Raw genomic sequence first — 17,119 nt, 5'->3', positions numbered from 1 at the left:
GCTGTAAAGGGCTGTTAGGGGATTCAGCGTCTAACATAGAAAGCATGGATGAACAGGAGGAGTCCAATTTATCTGTTTTAAAGAGGAAGATATTTCTTTGTGTTTTTAATCCTTCTTGTTTTTATGGTGTCTACTACCAATTAAAATGTATTGTGCCATGTTCCTTAATTAAAATAAGAAATTTGATTCCATGTTTCTGTTGGTAAATGATCATACAGGAATCATTCATGTCAGCTTTGTTCTGGGAATGAACGCAGGATATGGGGTCAAGAGACGTGGGGTAACTCTGTTACCATGACCTTTAAGGAAATAGTATCATTGAAGAGAAAATGGAATATTTGGGTTCTGAAGTCTTAAGATTCCAAGACTTTTAAAGTGTTTATTTAGCTCTGGTGCCCTCTGCTGGACGATTGGCTTTCTTATTTGCTCCTGTAATGGATGGATATGCTATGTGGCTGTAGAGTTCCTTCCCTCCCTCCCTCCTTCCTTCCCCCCTCCCTCCCTGCTTGCCTCTTTCTTTCTCTTTCTCTTTCTTTCTTTCTTTCTTTCTTTCTTTCTTTCTTTCTTTCTTTCTTTCTTTCTTTCTTTCTTTCTTTCTTTCTTTCTTTCTTTCTTTCTTTCTTTCTTTCTTTCTTTCTTTCTCTTCTTTTCTTCTTTCTTTCTCTTCTTCTTTCTTTCTCTCTCTCTTTTCCTTCCTTCCTTCCTTCCTTCCTTCCTTCCTTCCTTCCTTCCTTCCTTCCTTCCTTCCTTCCTTCCTTCCTTCCTTCCCTCCCCTCTCCCTCTCTGTCTCCCTTCCCTTTCCTTTTCTTTCCTTTCCTCTGTTTTCCTTCCTTTCACTCTTTCATTCCTTTCTTTCCATCCCCAGTTTTATATTGAATTATAATTAGATTCAAAAGAAACCTTTCAGCCAGTGGTCCTCATCCTTAAACTGCATATTAGAATCTCCTGGGAGACATAATGTTGTAGGCTAAGGATATAATTCAGGCTCTTACTGAATTATAAAAGTGTGTTGTGTTCATATCCTGCAGGATGGAATTGGGCCACAGTGTTTTCAAATCTGAAAAATCAGACGCCACAGTTCTTTGTGTTTTTAACGTAGGGTCCATTGCCTTAAGACCTCATGGGCATTTTAAGAAACAGATCAAAGTATTTGATGAGCTCAGGGTATGGGCACCCATACTTTCTCCTCGCTTTATCCTTCAAATTAGTCTACTTAGAATTTACTTTCAAAGTTCTGCCTAATTTTAAAAAGACAATTGTGGGACTGAGTTGCTGTCCTGCCCTTTTTCTTTAATTGTTATTTGACTTCAGACTCTTCCTGTAACTCATGTGTGTGTGTGTTTTTTACTCTCATAATTGACACTCCTCTGAAAAATGGGCCAACAGAAGGGCTTATTACTTGGGCCACTGTGGTCATGAAACCCAGGTTCACATTGATATGATTGCAAAACTTAGATGCATGCACACGTCCACACATTAATTTGCTTAGTATTCTTACCTTTTAAGAAGTTTTTGCTTCTCAGGCCCTTGTGATTTCAAGTCAGAAGTCCCTGACCTCTTAATGCTTTTTTTTTTTTTTTTTTTTTTTTTTTTTTTTGACACAGCCTGCATCTATCCCAGCCTCAGTCCTCAACCTCCACTGTTCTGTATAGCATAATCCTCATGCAGTCCCACAGTTACAGTCAACAGGGCCTTTCCTCCATCTGTTGGCAAACATTCTGTTCTTAGCGCCTCAGAGAGTGAGGCAATGACAAGATCACGATTTTAACGTTTCCACTTTCCTGGAGCTTCTTTACTGGGACACTGGTGTTAAAAAGGAAAAACAAACCAACAACAACAACAAAAAAGCTTAATTAAAAATTTACTGTATCACATGGGGCAGGACTGCCTAAATGACAAAAAGATGCTTGAAATCACAGCCTCTATTTTCATCAGTCAGAGGAATTCAGAGGAGGCTCAGGAAAATCGTGAGGACAGAAGGCTGTGTCCTGAGTCCCTAGCCTACAATCCCTGTCTCCATCAGTTAAGGAGGGCGGCCTCTTCACAGCTGCAGGCTCTCCTGTCTATCTTTGTCAATTGTCAATGGACTAATTATATTCAGGTTGCCTTTTGTAAGGGTCAGCAGAGTAGGATCCTGGCATTTTCATATGATTAAAACTATTTTGAACAAGACCCTTGGCTAGGATCTATTTCAAACGAGGAAGAAAGTTCTTTTTTCACTGTTATAGGAATTGTGTTTAATGAGATGTAGAAGGCTGTAGTGTAAAAAGTTTTTTTTAAAAATGGGGTTAGGAGGTTTAAAGGAGATAAAGGAAAACCTGATTATCTCTTGTTTTAGTAGTGGTTCTTTGCCACTGTACATGTAACACAAACTACTTAAATTTCAAGATGCCACCATCCATTGGGCATGAATTGTGAATGTTTGATATTCCTTGATTCCATCACAAGACCTGTGTGGATATCCATCTTTGTCCAAATCGAACCTTGGATCAGGAAAAGGGATGAGTTCAGGTTTATGTTGACCTGTAGCCAGCAGGGGGTGCTCGTGCCCTTCCTATTCCAAAAGGTTGCTGCAACCTCTCCTAGGCTCAGGGCGAAACTGATTTGTAAATCACCATTACCATCCTTCTTTCTCTGTTCAAATTGGCATTTTGTCAAGAACAACATTACTTCTTAGTGAGCAACAGTTGACCAATTATCTTGAAAAATATTTGGGAAGCTATACAATTTTAAAAGTAAAAAGCGAAATATATCTTCTATTTTTAACTTTTCCCGTAAACATGAATTACCTGCGGGGAAAAGTAGATGCTTTTCAATCTTCTAAATGATTGCACCAATTCTAAACCATCCAGGTGTTTTGAAATGACCCACAGTCGTCTTTAATAGCATGCGAAGGGGCCAAGGCCCTCTCAACTTTAGATTTAATAGCCTGCCCCCTTCAATTGGCAGAGATATTGATAGAGATAGGCCAGACTGTTCTGCTGTAATGTCAACTAATTTTCTCCTGCTCTAGTATCTACAGTATGGGATTGACTTTTTTTTTTTTCTGTAGAGGCCAGGTCATAAATATTTAGGCTGTGTGGCCTGGAGACACTGTTGCAACTACTCAACTCTTGTGCAAAAGCAGCTGTAGACAATATGCAAACAAACGTTCATGACTGTGTCCTAATAAAACTTTATGTATAATTTGGCCATGCCCTATCTTATTGATAGCCTTCCAAAACGGTCAATACCTTCCATATATCTGTTATTTTATGTTGTTTATAAACTCAAACTCTTTTCTGATTAAGAGGAAAATAATCGAATCTGAAAGTCCCTCAGGTTCAACTCCTTTCCCAGTGCCTGGTCCCCCTTACAACACTCTTAACAAGCATTATTGCCCACTGCTCGTAACTGTCAAGCTTTGTGTCTTCCCTGCAACACAAGCAGTGGCCCCCAAGAGCAGTCAGCGTGATCCAAATGCACAGAAGTTTTTAAGGAAATAGCACAACAATTTAGAAACTAAGGCTGCTGGAATGGTGAGCTTTTAATCTTTTCATTCATCGCAGGATTTAATCTGTATTTGAAAAGAAAGGTGCCACAGTATAAAACTGACAGGCACTGACTGGCCTGAAATATCCCAGGAAAATCTGGTTTCAGATTTTTCTAGGAGTTGATCCAAGAACATTTTTCTTTCTGCCTTTTGATCTGTTGAAAGATCCATAAGATACTTGGATGCCTTAAAGACATAAATGCCAATACGGAAATAAACTCTGACAAGTTGTCTTGTAATGGGAGCCAGCTTTTAGAGAAGGGATAATTGTAAGGGTAGGAACTGAAACTTTTTTGTCTACTACGCGACCTTCTCAAACCCTTCTTTCCTTTGTACTTTTTCTATGAACACATGGTTCTTCCAGCTTGGAGTGGGTTTAGGGGAGACTGAGAAAACAAGATGGCTGCCTGCAGTATTAGTCTTTCTTCACCCATCTTAAACCTCTTCTTCCCCTCTCCATTTTTGAGAGTGAGAGGTTACATGCTCCTTTTCCTCCTCTAGAAGAAACATTTAGCTGGGGCTGACACAAAGGCGAGGACATGAGAAACGACCATAGGAGAAGCCCTGGAGGCAGAAGACTAGGTCTTTGCCCCTTTTACAGTGAGATAAATATCAGAGGTTACTGGAGGCACCCAAACAAAATTGAGGACAGGAAGCAAGTATCTGAGAGGCTCCCAGACCTCTGTCTACTGTGGGACCCAAATGAGCACATGAATCCCTTCTAGATATCCTTTGGATCCTTTAAGAGTAGCACAGGCCAGGCGCGGTGTCTCACGGCTATAATCCCACCACTCTGGGAGGCCGAGGCGGGCGGATCACGGGGTCAAGAGATCGAGACTATCCTGGCCTACATGGTAAAACCCCGTCTCTACTAAAGATACAAAAATTAGCTGGGCATGGTGGCATGTGCCTGTAGTCCCAGCTGCTCGGGAGGCTGAGGCAAGAGAATCACTTGAACCTGGGAGGCAGAGGTTGCAGTGAGCCGAAATCGTGCCACTGCACTCCAGCCTGGCGACAGAGTGAGATTCTGTCTCAAAAAAAAAAAAAAAAAAAAAAAAAAGTAGCAGATACCACTTGGAAACTTTTATTATAAAGGATTATTGGAGTTGGCTATGAATTCTCCTCCTTACTCATGTCTGGTGGGGCAAAACGGCAAGGATCAGGTACCATGAAGATACTGGAAGTAGATCAAAGCCTTGAACTCCCAGTCGCAGACTCTACCCACCATGATCCCTACCTGCAGGTGTCTGGGGTTCCTCTTGCCCAGCCTGCTCAGTCTCTGAACCCCTAGGATGGGTCTCTGGCTTGCTCAGAGGTATAAGCTCCCAGCTCCCCTTCTCCAGTCGCCTGAGGTCTCAGGGGTGCCTCTCTGAAGGATATAGTTTTAAACTTTGTTTGCTGTAAAAACATATAGCAGGCAGGTGCTTGTCACAAGGGGACTTATTTCTTCCTTCTGCTTCATGCGATGGGGAGGGGTCTGATTGTGGATATCTGCTGTGCTAAGACAGCCACAGTGTGGTCTGAGACAGAGCCTGGTCTTGGCCACTCTGACATCTGGCTGACTGAGAGACAGCGTGGGTGGGTGGAAGAGAGAAGGTTTGCGTGCTGTCATCTCCTCCTTAGGGCCCTATTGACTTTTGGTGGATCCGCACTTGAGGTGTCGACAGAGGAGAGAGACAGAGAATGCCTTGTCTCCTATAGAAAGGCCTCTTTCGGAAACTTCCAAGCACCTAACATTGTAGGAGGAGAATAGGAGATTGAGAGAGAATATAAAAAGCCATGTTCCCACAATAAGATCTCCTACCACTGGCTCAGCCTTCTGTCCATATGGGAATGATTAGAAATGCTACCTCCTTCCCCAGGGCTGTCAGCTACAAGTGTGCAGCCTCCCCCAACTCTTAGCACTGCCGCCAGGTGTAGTTATAAGTAAAGTTTGGGGTAACTTATCCTTGTGTGATGTGTGTAAGTTAGCCCTTGCTTTGATTAACTAAAAATACATAAATTAGATATTCTCTGGTTTCCCCAAACACTGGTAGCAGTGAATTTTCTTGGAATGCCCTTCTTTGGTCTGCTGGCTGATTATTATTTTCAGACGACACTAATGACAGCCCAGATGTGATGTCTACAAAGCCCCACATTAAGGTGCTTGCGTAGCAAACCTGCCATTCAGGTAATGACGGCCGCCCTCTGGAAAAACAAGCTGAGACCACACCGGGGAAGGCTTTGGATACTTGAGAAGGGTGTGAGGCCAGTCACAGGAGTTGACTCGGTGGATCGGGGCATAAGAGTTACGGGTGGCTTTATGAAGCTTTTGTTGAGTGTGGGAGGGTGGAAAGAGTTTTACTGAAGAGACATGTTTTCTTTATTTCCTAGCTCAAATCAATTTCCTTATCATGATACAAGCAAACGTAATAATTATTAGGATTACTTACCATGATTATGGGTGACAGGAATTGCAGTTGGGCAAAGGGACTCTTTTGTATATTTTAATTTCCTTCCCTGAAGTTCTAGCTTCCTTATTTTGTCTTCCTGATAGTGACTCACATCGCAGTAGGCAGGAAGCAGGTATTTAATGACCACTTCTTCATTGGTTCTTTATTCCAACTCCATTCATTCCAATACAAATTTCTTGAAAACAAAGAATAATGACATCCATAACACAAATGAAAGCAGCTCATCTAAGCTGATTTAATTTAGTGTGGAATAGGACGCAATTTCACAGTTAGAGTTATTGTTGTTTTTTTTTCTTAAAACTTCAGCCATCGTTTGGTTCGCTGAAGAAAGAATTTAGAAAGATTTTTATAAGTGAATACTCACTTGTACGTAAATAGAGGTATACTTTTCAGTGCTAGTTAGCTAACACAATAGGTAATCCTGGACAAGTGTTTTCCATTCTCTACTGTGAATCTGATTTGTGAACCTCTCATGGCTTGTGCTATGGATGGAGTCCAGGAAAAATTTGGGACAAAGTGATCGATCTTAACTTCTAGACTTTACTCTGTCTTCTGTTCTTGGTGAGAACCTAAGAAACATCTTCCTTCCAGGCCTGACTTAGTGCTTTTGCAGGTTTAGCTTGCTTGGAGCAAGACTGTGCTAATGGGATTCTAACGATGCCACCTTTCCTGCTGTGTTGTTTGTCCTGTTCAGTCGATAGAGGACCTGTTGAGACTGGTTTATAGACACGACACTCACTGTGGGGAATGCATCGAATCGCCAATTGATCGAAATCACCCATAATCTTGTGACTCGTGGATCAGCAGCCTCAGCATCCTCTGGGAGCTTGTTAGATGTCCAGAATCTTGGGCCTCAACCCAGAACAATTAGATCAGAATCTGCATTTTAACAAGATCCCCATATGATAAGTATGCACATTAAGATTTCAGAAGTACTGACATACAAGACTTGGGACTGGGTGGTGACCTGAAACTACTGCTTCCTAGAGTGCTGGGGATGATACATGAACATTTTCACAATATGTTTTTTTTGTGATGAGTCTCTGGATAAAATATTTTCAGCTGATGACTGTTGATGGTGCTGGGTGTATCTGTGGCCTGCCCATTATCACTACCCTCTCTTTGTCTTTCTTGTCCTATCATTTTCTGTGAGTGTGTGGGGAAAGAAAATTTTGATAGAAAACAGGAGTGAGTGTGGAGTCTAACTGGACAGGTTGGGGTCTGAGGTCCTCCAGGTTTGGAACTTGCTAAGCTCTCAGGGAAGCAGTCACCATCCCTGATGCTGATTGGTTTTAGGCTAAAACAAGTTAAGAACACACCTCTGTGTGAAAGCAGTGGATGTCTGAGGTTTGATTAATGCGAAGGTAGCTTTTGGTCATAGAAACCTGTCCTCTGGTCCTGAGTGTCTATTTCTGACTCATGGATCTTGTTCTAGTACCAGGTAAATGACGTCAAACTACCCATTGCCTCCGAAAAATACAAGTTCTGATTTTCAAATAGAAAATCCAGATTTCTCATCCCTGGGCTCTTACCTTAGATAAAAGTCATTGGCAAGGGCTCATCAAAATGTGTTGCCCATATTCAGATTTTACATAACTCTCTAGCAAGCATTTTTGACTTGTGTGGCACAAAGAGTAAATATACCGGGTACAAATTCTATTTCCACCATTTTATAGCTGTATGACCACAGGCAAGTTTTTTTTTTTTTTTATTTTTTATTTTTTATTTTTTTTAATTTATTTATTATTATTAAACTTCAAGTTGTAGGGTACATGTGCACAACGTGCAGGTTTGCTACATATGTATACTTGTGCCATGTTGGTGTGCTGCACCCATCAACTCGTCATTTACATCAGGTATAACTCCCAATGCAATCCCTCCCCCCTCCCCCCTCCCCATGATAGGCCCCGGTGTGTGATGTTCCCCTTCCCGAGTCCAAGTGATCTCATTGTTCAGTTCCCACCTACGAGTGAGAACATGCGGTGTTTGGTTTTCTGTTCTTGTGATAGTTTGCTAAGAATGATGGTTTCCAGCTGCATCCACGTCCCTACAAAGGACACAAACTCATCCTTTTTTATGGCTGCATAGTATTCCATGGTGTATATGTGCCACATTTTCTTAATCCAATCTGTCACTGATGGACATTTGGGTTGATTCCAAGTCTTTGCTATTGTGAATAGTGCTGCAATAAACATACGTGTGCATGTGTCCTTATAGCAGCATAATTTATAATCCTTTGGGTATATACCCAGTAATGGGATGGCTGGGTCATATGGTACATCTAGTTCTAGATCCTTGAGGAATCGCCATACTGTTTTCCATAATGGTTGAACTAGTTTACAATCCCACCAACAGTGTAAAAGTGTTCCTATTTCTCCACATCCTCTCCAGCACCTGTTGTTTCCTGACTTTTTAATGATCGCCATTCTAACTGGTGTGAGATGGTATCTCATTGTGGTTTTGATTTGCATTTCTCTGATGGCCAGTGGATGATGAGCATTTTTTCATGTGTCTGTTGGCTGTATGAATGTCTTCTTTTGAGAAATGTCTGTTCATATCCTTTGCCCACTTTTGGATGGGGTTGTTTGTTTTTTTCTTGTAAATTTGTTTGAGTTCTTTGTAGGTTCTGGATATTAGCCCTTTGTCAGATGAGTAGATTGCAAAAATTTTCTCCCATTCTGTAGGTTGCCTGCTCACTCTGATGGTAGTTTCTTTTGCTGTGCAGAAGCTCTTTAGTTTGATGAGATCCCATTTGTCAATTTTGGCTTTTGTTGCCGTTGCTTTTGGTGTTTTAGACATGAAGTCTTTGCCCATGCCTATGTCCTGAATGGTACTACCTAGGTTTTCCTCTAGGATTTTTATGGTATTAGGTCTAACATTTAAGTCTTTAATCCATCTTGAATTAATTTTCGTATAAGGAGTAAGGAAAGGATCCAGTTTCAGCTTTCTACTTATGGCTAGCCAGTTTTCCCAGCACCATTTATTAAATAGGGAATCCTTTCCCCATTTCTTGTTTCTCTCAGGTTTGTCAAAGATCAGATGGCTGTAGATGTGTGGTATTATTTCTGAGGACTCTGTTCTGTTCCATTGGTCTATATCTCTGTTTTGGTACCAGTACCATGCTGTTTTGGTTACTGTAGCCTTGTAGTATAGTTTGAAGTCAGGTAGCGTGATGCCTCCAGCTTTGTTCTTTTGACTTAGGATTGTCTTGGAGATGCGGGCTCTTTTTTGGTTCCATATGAACTTTAAAGCAGTTTTTTCCAATTCTGTGAAGAAGCTCATTGGTAGCTTGATGGGGATGGCATTGAATCTATAAATTACCTTGGGCAGTATGGCCATTTTCACGATATTGATTCTTCCTATCCATGAGCATGGTATGTTCTTCCATTTGTTTGTGTCCTCTTTGATTTCACTGAGCAGTGGTTTGTAGTTCTCCTTGAAGAGGTCCTTTACATCCCTTGTAAGTTGGATTCCTAGGTATTTTATTCTCTTTGAAGCAATTGTGAATGGAAGTTCATTCCTGATTTGGCTCTCTGTTTGACTGTCACTGGTGTATAAGAATGCTTGTGATTTTTGCACATTAATTTTGTATCCTGAGACTTTGCTGAAGTTGCTGATCAGCTTAAGGAGATTTTGGGCTGAGACAATGGGGTTTTCTAAATATACAATCATGTCGTCTGCAAACAGGGACAATTTGACTTCTTCTTTTCCTAACTGAATCCCCTTGATTTCTTTCTCTTGCCTGATTGCCCTAGCCAGAACTTCCAACACTATGTTGAATAGGAGTGGTGAGAGAGGGCATCCCGACCACAGGCAAGTTAATGCAGTCCATTTGAGCCTCAGTTTCCCCAATCATAAAATAAAGATAATGATACGCCACAGGGTTTTGATAACTGTTAAATGAGATGGTGAATGTAAAACTCAGTCAAGGATACTTGTTATTTAAAAAACTTCTGGTCCATATGTATGTATGTCACATACATACATGCTATGTTGCCTATGCATACCATGGAATTAGCAAAAATCGGCTTGTAGTTTCTATTAGATGACTCACAGTTTTATTAGATGAATTCCCATTTAAATTTCAAAGAGAAGTTTGGGTGAGTAGGACAATCCATTTACTGAAATAGTTATACACACACACACACACACACACACACACACACAATTTCAAGGTAAAACTTCTGAGTATGATTAGATCATCAGATTGTTAGGTATCAGAAACACGGTCTTTTCCTTTTTGCATGATCTCACCTCCAGTGTATTTTAGAAACTCTCTAACCCTCTTCAGAGAGATGGTGACACGTAGATGTTGTAATAGAATAGATGAGATAGGAATGAGTCACACATGGGAATGAAAGTAGGCATGTATTCATTCGGAAAACCAATGTTGTTACCTTACGGAAATAACCAACAAAATACTTCGGGTGATATGTAAACGCCAAAAATCTGAAAAGTATTTATTGATGAAAGGCTGTATAAAAGTATAGCACTTGGAGTATAGCATTGTGAAGAATCATGGCTAGAATAAATGAATTATACTCTTAATGACTTTTAAATATTATGACTAGAAGCTACGTAATAATTATGATCACCTTAATTTGTAAATGACTTATAGTTTCTTGGTGAAGGAGAACATTGCTTACCTATGTTGAAAAGAGATCACCTTTCAGTGAAACCGTTGATTTGTGTGCTATTGTAGACATAAATATTTGTAGAGAAATTGTTAATATTCCTGGAAGGAGGAACTAAAAGAGAGAGTCAAAAGGAATTGAAACTCAAAGATAAGAAAAAGAATTTCCTTGGGCATCCCAGCATGCTTCAGTGAGGAGCAGGGGATGCCCCGACTCCAGATTGGAGCTACCCTGCTTGGTCCCACTTGGGAAGGAGCAGAGAGGAGAGCCGTGACCATCATGTGCAATGGCTTTACTCTCTACCATCTCTGAAGAGGGTAGACCCTGGCTTTTCTCTTGAAAGTTTTGATGCTTCATCTATTGTTATTAGACCAGGACTTTCATAGAAGTCCACGCCAGTGTTAAAATGACTACTATGCTGGTCAAAAGTCTGGTGGGATGCAAATGAACTAGTTCAGCTTAAATCAGCTGTTGTCACTGAGCAAATAACAGAGTCTTCTGTTTAAAATATTCTGTTTCACTTGCCTATTGTGGCATGAAAAATGACCCCAAAACTTACTGGCTTAAAACAACTACCATTGTATTTTTCACAATTATTTTGTGGGCCAGAATTTTGGATTCAGAATAGTGGGGATGGCCTGTCTCTGTTCTGTGATGTCTGGGGGCAGCAGCACTGTCTTGAATGGCTGGGAACTGGCTGATTCATATGCCTGGAGCCTCAGTTAAGGCTTTTGCCTGGATTCCTCAGCTTTCCTTGGTGTGGGCTCTCCAAGAGGCTAGCTTAGACTTCCTCATAGTATGGTGTCTCAGGGTAATTGAACTTCTCACATGGTAGCTGGCTGCCTATAGGGCATTGCAAGAGGATAACCCCCAATGTGGAAGCATTTAGTAAGCCTTTGCTTGTGTCAAGCTTGTTGATATTTCTATTGGCCAAATCAAGTCTCATGACCAAGCCCAGCATCAGCGTGAGAGCACTAGAGAAAGGCATGACTGCTGGAGGCATGGATTCACTGGGGCCACCAATACCTACAGCGTACCCAGAAAATAAAACCATTGTTTAAATGAGAAATTTAAATATACTTTTATAAATTTTTAAATTTACTGTTATAAATAATGGTATTATTTATCCGTTTTCTGTTGTGCAAGACCAAATAGGTATATGCGAAACTGTGGTACAAATTGCTTCATGTCCATGAAAGGTATGGTTAGAAAGATGTTATTTTATCCCAAAGAAATGGCATGCTGTATTATTTCACACAAAGTGAACTATTCAAAATCTCTAAGCTAGGCCGAGTGTAGTGGCTCACGCCTATAATCCCAGCACTTTGGGAGGCCAAGATGGGATGGTCGTTTGAGCCCAGGAGTTCAAGGCCAGTCTAGGCAACATGGCGAAACCCAGTCTCTACAAAAAAATACAAAAATTAGCCAGGCATGATGGTGTGTGTCTGTAGTCCTAGCTACTTGGGAAGGTGAGGTGGGAAGATGGCTTGAGCCTGTGAGGTTGAGGCTGCAGTGAGCTGAGATCATGTCCCTGCCCTCCAGCCTGGGTGACAGAGTGAGGGAGCCCTGTTCCAAAAAAAAAAAAAAAAAAAAAAAAAAAAAAGGAAAAGGTAAAGAAGAAGTCTCTAAGCACTAAATGTCTAGATGTAGTCTGTGTTAACCCACTTATAGCTATCTGTAAAGAAAAATCCAATCTTTCGTACATACCTCTGGCTTTTTTCTTATAATTATTGACATTTTTTCATATTGGTTCCAGCTTAGAGAGTGCATAAGTTATTTTGGCTTTTGGTAGTTCATATATTTATAATTGCTATTTTTAATTTGCTATGAATTAAAAAATACAGTATGCTTTCTTCAATTCTGCAGTTTTCATATGTTGAAGATGCTGGAATGGATAAGAATGAGACCTGAGTCCCAGGAGGGCTTGGACAACTTTTCTAATCTTTTGCTTCCTTATCTCTCAAATAAGAAGCTTCGATCAATTGATTTATATGTTTATTTTTAACGCTGATATTTTTGATTTGAAGTTACATGTGATGCCTTAATTATTTAGAGAAATATAAAATGTTCATTTGGGAAATACTAAAATAATCTGATATTTCTTTAAGGAAAAAAATTGCTTCTTTGTCCCTTAAGTTAATTTTTTAGTCACTTGGCTTAGAGATGTTTTCTTGATGGGTCTCTTATTTGCATACATTACTATTTTGCTTTGCTTTGACAAAAATCTAAGAGGTAAAAGAAATGAGGCGGCTAAAATAACACAGCAAATTTCCATAACAGAAACTTACTACAGGAGCCTAACACTTTGGAAAAATATTTGATTAAGTACCTGGAAGAATTTTGCTAGACTTAAGTGGAAGTATGCTTGCAGAATTTTGTAAAATACTTTTCTGATTTTCTTTTCTTTTTTTTTTTTTTTCCAGACAGGTCTTGCTCTGCTGCTCAGCTGAAGTACGGTGTTGTGATCAAACCTCACTGCAGCCTGTAACTCCTGGGCTCAAGGCATCCTCCTGCCTTGGATCCCGAGTAGCTGGGACCACAGGTGCATGCCTCTGCACTGGCTAATTTTTAAACTTTTTGTATAGACGAAGTCTCATTGTGTTGCCTAGGCTAGTCTCAAACTCCTGGCCTCAAATGAAACGCCTGCCTCAGCCTCCCGAAGTGCTGGCACCACAGGTGCGTGCCACTGTGCCTGGCCACTAAAATACTTTTCTAAGTGAAGTATTTGTCTCAATTCTAAGTTTTAATTCAGCTGTATTTCCTGGAAGTGGTTCTCTGCAATTCTGTAAAATGAAACTCTAATCACAAGTGCTTGGGAATTATGTCCTTTTTTTTTTTTTTTTTTTTTTTTTTTTAGTTGTCATTAATTCCTGTTGGGGGTATTGAAAAAATTAGTAATATGGGGAACCTACAAACAGATTAAAAAAGCACTCACCTGGAGGTACTAATCTCAAACTTGGCTGCACATTATAATTATTTGGGACTCTTTAAAACAAATTGATTGCTGGGTCCCAACCTCCACACAGAGTCTGGCTCTGTTGCCCAAGCTGGAGTGCAGTGGCATGATCTTGCAATCTCGGCTTACTGCAACCTCTGCCTCCTAGGTTCAAGTGCATTTCGTGCCTCAGCCTCCTGAGTAGCTGGGATTACAGATGCCCGCCACCACACTGGCTAATTTTTGTATTTTTGGTGGAGATGGGATTTCATCATATTGGCCAGGCTGGTCTTGTGCTCCTGATCTCAAGTGATCCACCCACTTCAGCCTCCCAAAGTGTTGGGATTACAGGCGTGAGCCACCACGCCCGGCCAAAAGTCTTGATTTAATTATTCTAGAATGTGGCCTGGGCATTAGAATTTTCTCGCCCCCTCCAGGTGATCCTGATGTGAGCCAAGTTTGAGAACCCCTGCACTAGAGAAACGTCCTTGGGTCTCCTTCTGTTTCCCACCTTTTGCTGCCAGAATTTGAGTCCTTACTCCCTGCTCGACTTTATGACCTCTTCCCTCCACATACTGTTGCCACATTCCTTAATAATGAATTTTTATGTTTAGTTCCCGATTTACACATCAGCAGCAGGGTAGGTGTGTAAAAATAATGGTGAAGACATGAGTCTATAAAGGTGTGCATTTGACTGGATTAACAATATTAGATGGAGCTATCTATCCACTCCACCATTTTATGACACTGTGGGCAAATATGCTAACATAAATCCTAAATTCCAAAGTAATACATTATACTTCTCTGGATTAGTCATCGATTTGTTTAGTTGGATTTTGGGTTATAGAACAATAATTGCTATTTATTCAAAGTGTTTCTAGAATGAAAACAATAGAACGTATTGCCACCTCCTTTATGTGGGTTGGGTGTGTGTTAGTCAAATTCAAATACAAACAAAAATTTCTTTGGTTGGTAATTCACCTGAATGCATAGGCATTAATTGGTTTGTAATGGGCATTTTGAAACATTTTTATGCCGATTTAAGTGTGGGGGAAGATTATTCTGTGTTACCTAGAGCCAAAAATCATGCAATTGTCTCTTTATTCAGGCAAATGGTTTCATTTCTCTCTTCTTTCCTCTCCTTAGTGAAATAGAGGCAATTTATTGATAGGGTGATTAGCCATCCCAGTTTGCCTGGGACTAATGAGTTTCTGGGCACACTGGGATGAATTGGTCACCTTAATCGATACAGTGAAAATTAATAAGATTTTAAAGATATTTTAGGTCCTTGCATGAAAAGTTGTCATGTCATGATTTACATCACCAAATCATATATAAAATATGATGTAAATGGAAGGTTTGTGATTGTTTTCTGGATCTGGTATTATAACTTTCTTTTCAGCCTGTCATGCCATTTTTAGATATTCCTCAAAAGATTTTTCCAGCAGTATTAAAAAATTCACCTTGAGAAAAATATGTATATTTTATGCACATTTTCTAGATTTCAGGAAAGAGATAATAATGTCCAAAACAGCAGGATGAGTTGGTGCTAAAATAGAGAAAAAAATCATTTTAAGATCTGCTTGGAGAATACAATACCTAGTAACATAAAGAAGTTCTTTTAGTAAAATGAAATAGAAAAAGAGAACCTAATGAAGTCTAATATGAATCCATTCTTGACCCAAATAACATTAGAAGTCACCACATATGGCTGGGTACGGTGGCTAATGCTGTAATCCCAGCACTTTGGGAGGCTGAGGTGGGTGGATCACCTGAGGTCAGGAGTTCGAGACCAGCCTGACCAACATGGTGAAACCCTGTCTCTACTAAAAAATACAAAAATTAACCAGGCACGGTGGCGGGCACCTATAATCCCATCTCCTTGGGAGGCTGAGGCAGTAGAATGGCTTGAGCCCGGAAGGTAGAGGTTGCAGTGAGCCGAGATCACCCCATTGCACTCCAGCTTGGGCGACAGAGAAGACTCCATTTCAAAAAAAAAAAAAAAAAAAAAAAAAAAGTCACCACATACAAATACTACACAAAGAAAACTTAGTGAAGATGTTTGTATACTGGTTATTTTTGAGTTTCTTTGAAATAGTAAAGATAAATTATTAATTTCACATCAGAGAGTTAAAATATTTTAGTTAAACCAATAGTACACTTTTGCTAGGGTGTGGTTATTCTGCTCTTTTTTCCTTTTTTCTTTCTTTTTTTTTTTTGCCTAATTTCAGATCGTTAAGGGGCTGGTTTTCTATTCTTTGGCATTAAAGATCAGAAACACCAATTGTTGCCTTAAAGAGAAGATGAATCCAATTTTAACAGATGCTCCATTCAGAAAATACCAAAAGCAGCCCTTTAGAGAAGAGTATTAAGCATAGAGACAAAAAATATGCAGGGCATTGCCAATGTATCAGATGACAATGGGACTAAATCACACCCATTTTTGGTTTAACAGCTGTTAAAGGAGTCAAGAGACCTGGATCTAGATCCAGCTGCACCGATCCAGTGAGTGTTTGGGTAATTGCCTTCACTGCTCTGGGCCTCCGTTGATTTGCCTGTAAAATGGGAGATTTTGACTATCCTGTGCCTACAGTCTCTTAAATGGTTAATATCCTATAATTCCATGTGCAGTATTCTGACGATGTCTTAGTGGATATGTGGATTTCCCCCCTTCCTTTTCTCCAGCAGTGCTCCTTTGCACCAGTCTCAGAACAGGGGCCCACACTCCTAAATCTGAGAAAATGGCATCTTCTTCAGAGGACAGAGGTTCGTAGTCTCAGTGGTTTACTCACCTGCTACAGCTCAGCATGTGATGTGGTTTTGCTGTGTCCCCACCCAATTCTCATCTTGAATTGCAGATCCCATAATTCCTATGTGTCGTGGGAGGGACCCAGTAGGAGGTAATTGAAACACGGGGGCGGGTCTTTCCCATGCGCTGTTCTCCTGATAGTGAATAAGTCTCACAAGATCTGATTTTTTTTTTTTTTTTTTTTTTTTTGAGACGGAGTCTCACTCTTGTTACCCAGGCTGGAGTGTAGTGGTGCGATCTTGGCTCACTGCAACCTAAGCCTCCTGGGTTCAAGCAATTCTCCTGTCTCAGCCTCCCGAGTAGCTGGCATTACAGGTGCCTGCCACCACGCCCAGCTAATTTTTCTATTTTAGTAGAGACGGGGTTTTACCATATTGGCCAGGCTGGTCTCGAACTCCTGACCTCAGGTGATCTGCCCACCTCGGCCTCCCAAAGTGCTGGGATTACAGGTGTGAGCCACCACGCCCGGCAGAGATCTGATGGTTTTATAGAGGGGAGTTCTCCTGCACAAGCACTCTTGCCTGCTGCCATGTCAGATGTGTCTTGCTTCCCCTTTGCCCTCCATCATGATTGTGAGGCCTCCCCAGCCATGTCCCCATGCGAGTCAATTAAGCCTCTTTCCTTTATAAATTACCCAGTCTCGGGTATGTCTTTATTAGCAGCGTGAGAACAGACTAATATGGCATGATATTCTGGATCCTAGTATTTGCAATTTGGATTTTGGATGAGTTACTTCCCCTTTTAGAGCCTTAGTAT

At 40.6% G+C, this 17,119-nt stretch overlaps 1 long non-coding RNA gene across 2 annotated transcripts in view; it reads left to right on the top strand.

Annotated features, from left to right (window-relative positions):
* The window catches only part of LOC103243476 (uncharacterized), a 338,326-nt gene that overhangs the window by 90,388 nt on the left and 230,819 nt on the right, over positions 1-17,119 (top strand). Inside the window, exon 3 of one of the 2 annotated variants that reach the window (XR_012088910.1) lies at positions 13,043-13,161. The exons of the other annotated variant lie outside the window; for it this stretch is intronic. This is a non-coding gene — a long non-coding RNA (uncharacterized lncRNA). The remainder of the gene's footprint in view (positions 1-13,042; positions 13,162-17,119) is intronic. 2 annotated transcript variants of the gene reach the window in all.

This window comes from Chlorocebus sabaeus, chromosome 16 (genome assembly GCF_047675955.1).
Source record: "Chlorocebus sabaeus isolate Y175 chromosome 16, mChlSab1.0.hap1, whole genome shotgun sequence".
In the NCBI taxonomy this organism is placed as follows: Eukaryota; Metazoa; Chordata; class Mammalia; order Primates; family Cercopithecidae; genus Chlorocebus; species Chlorocebus sabaeus.
The sequence above is the reverse complement of the archived record's forward strand: the minus strand, read 5'-3'. Positions and strand labels throughout refer to the sequence as shown.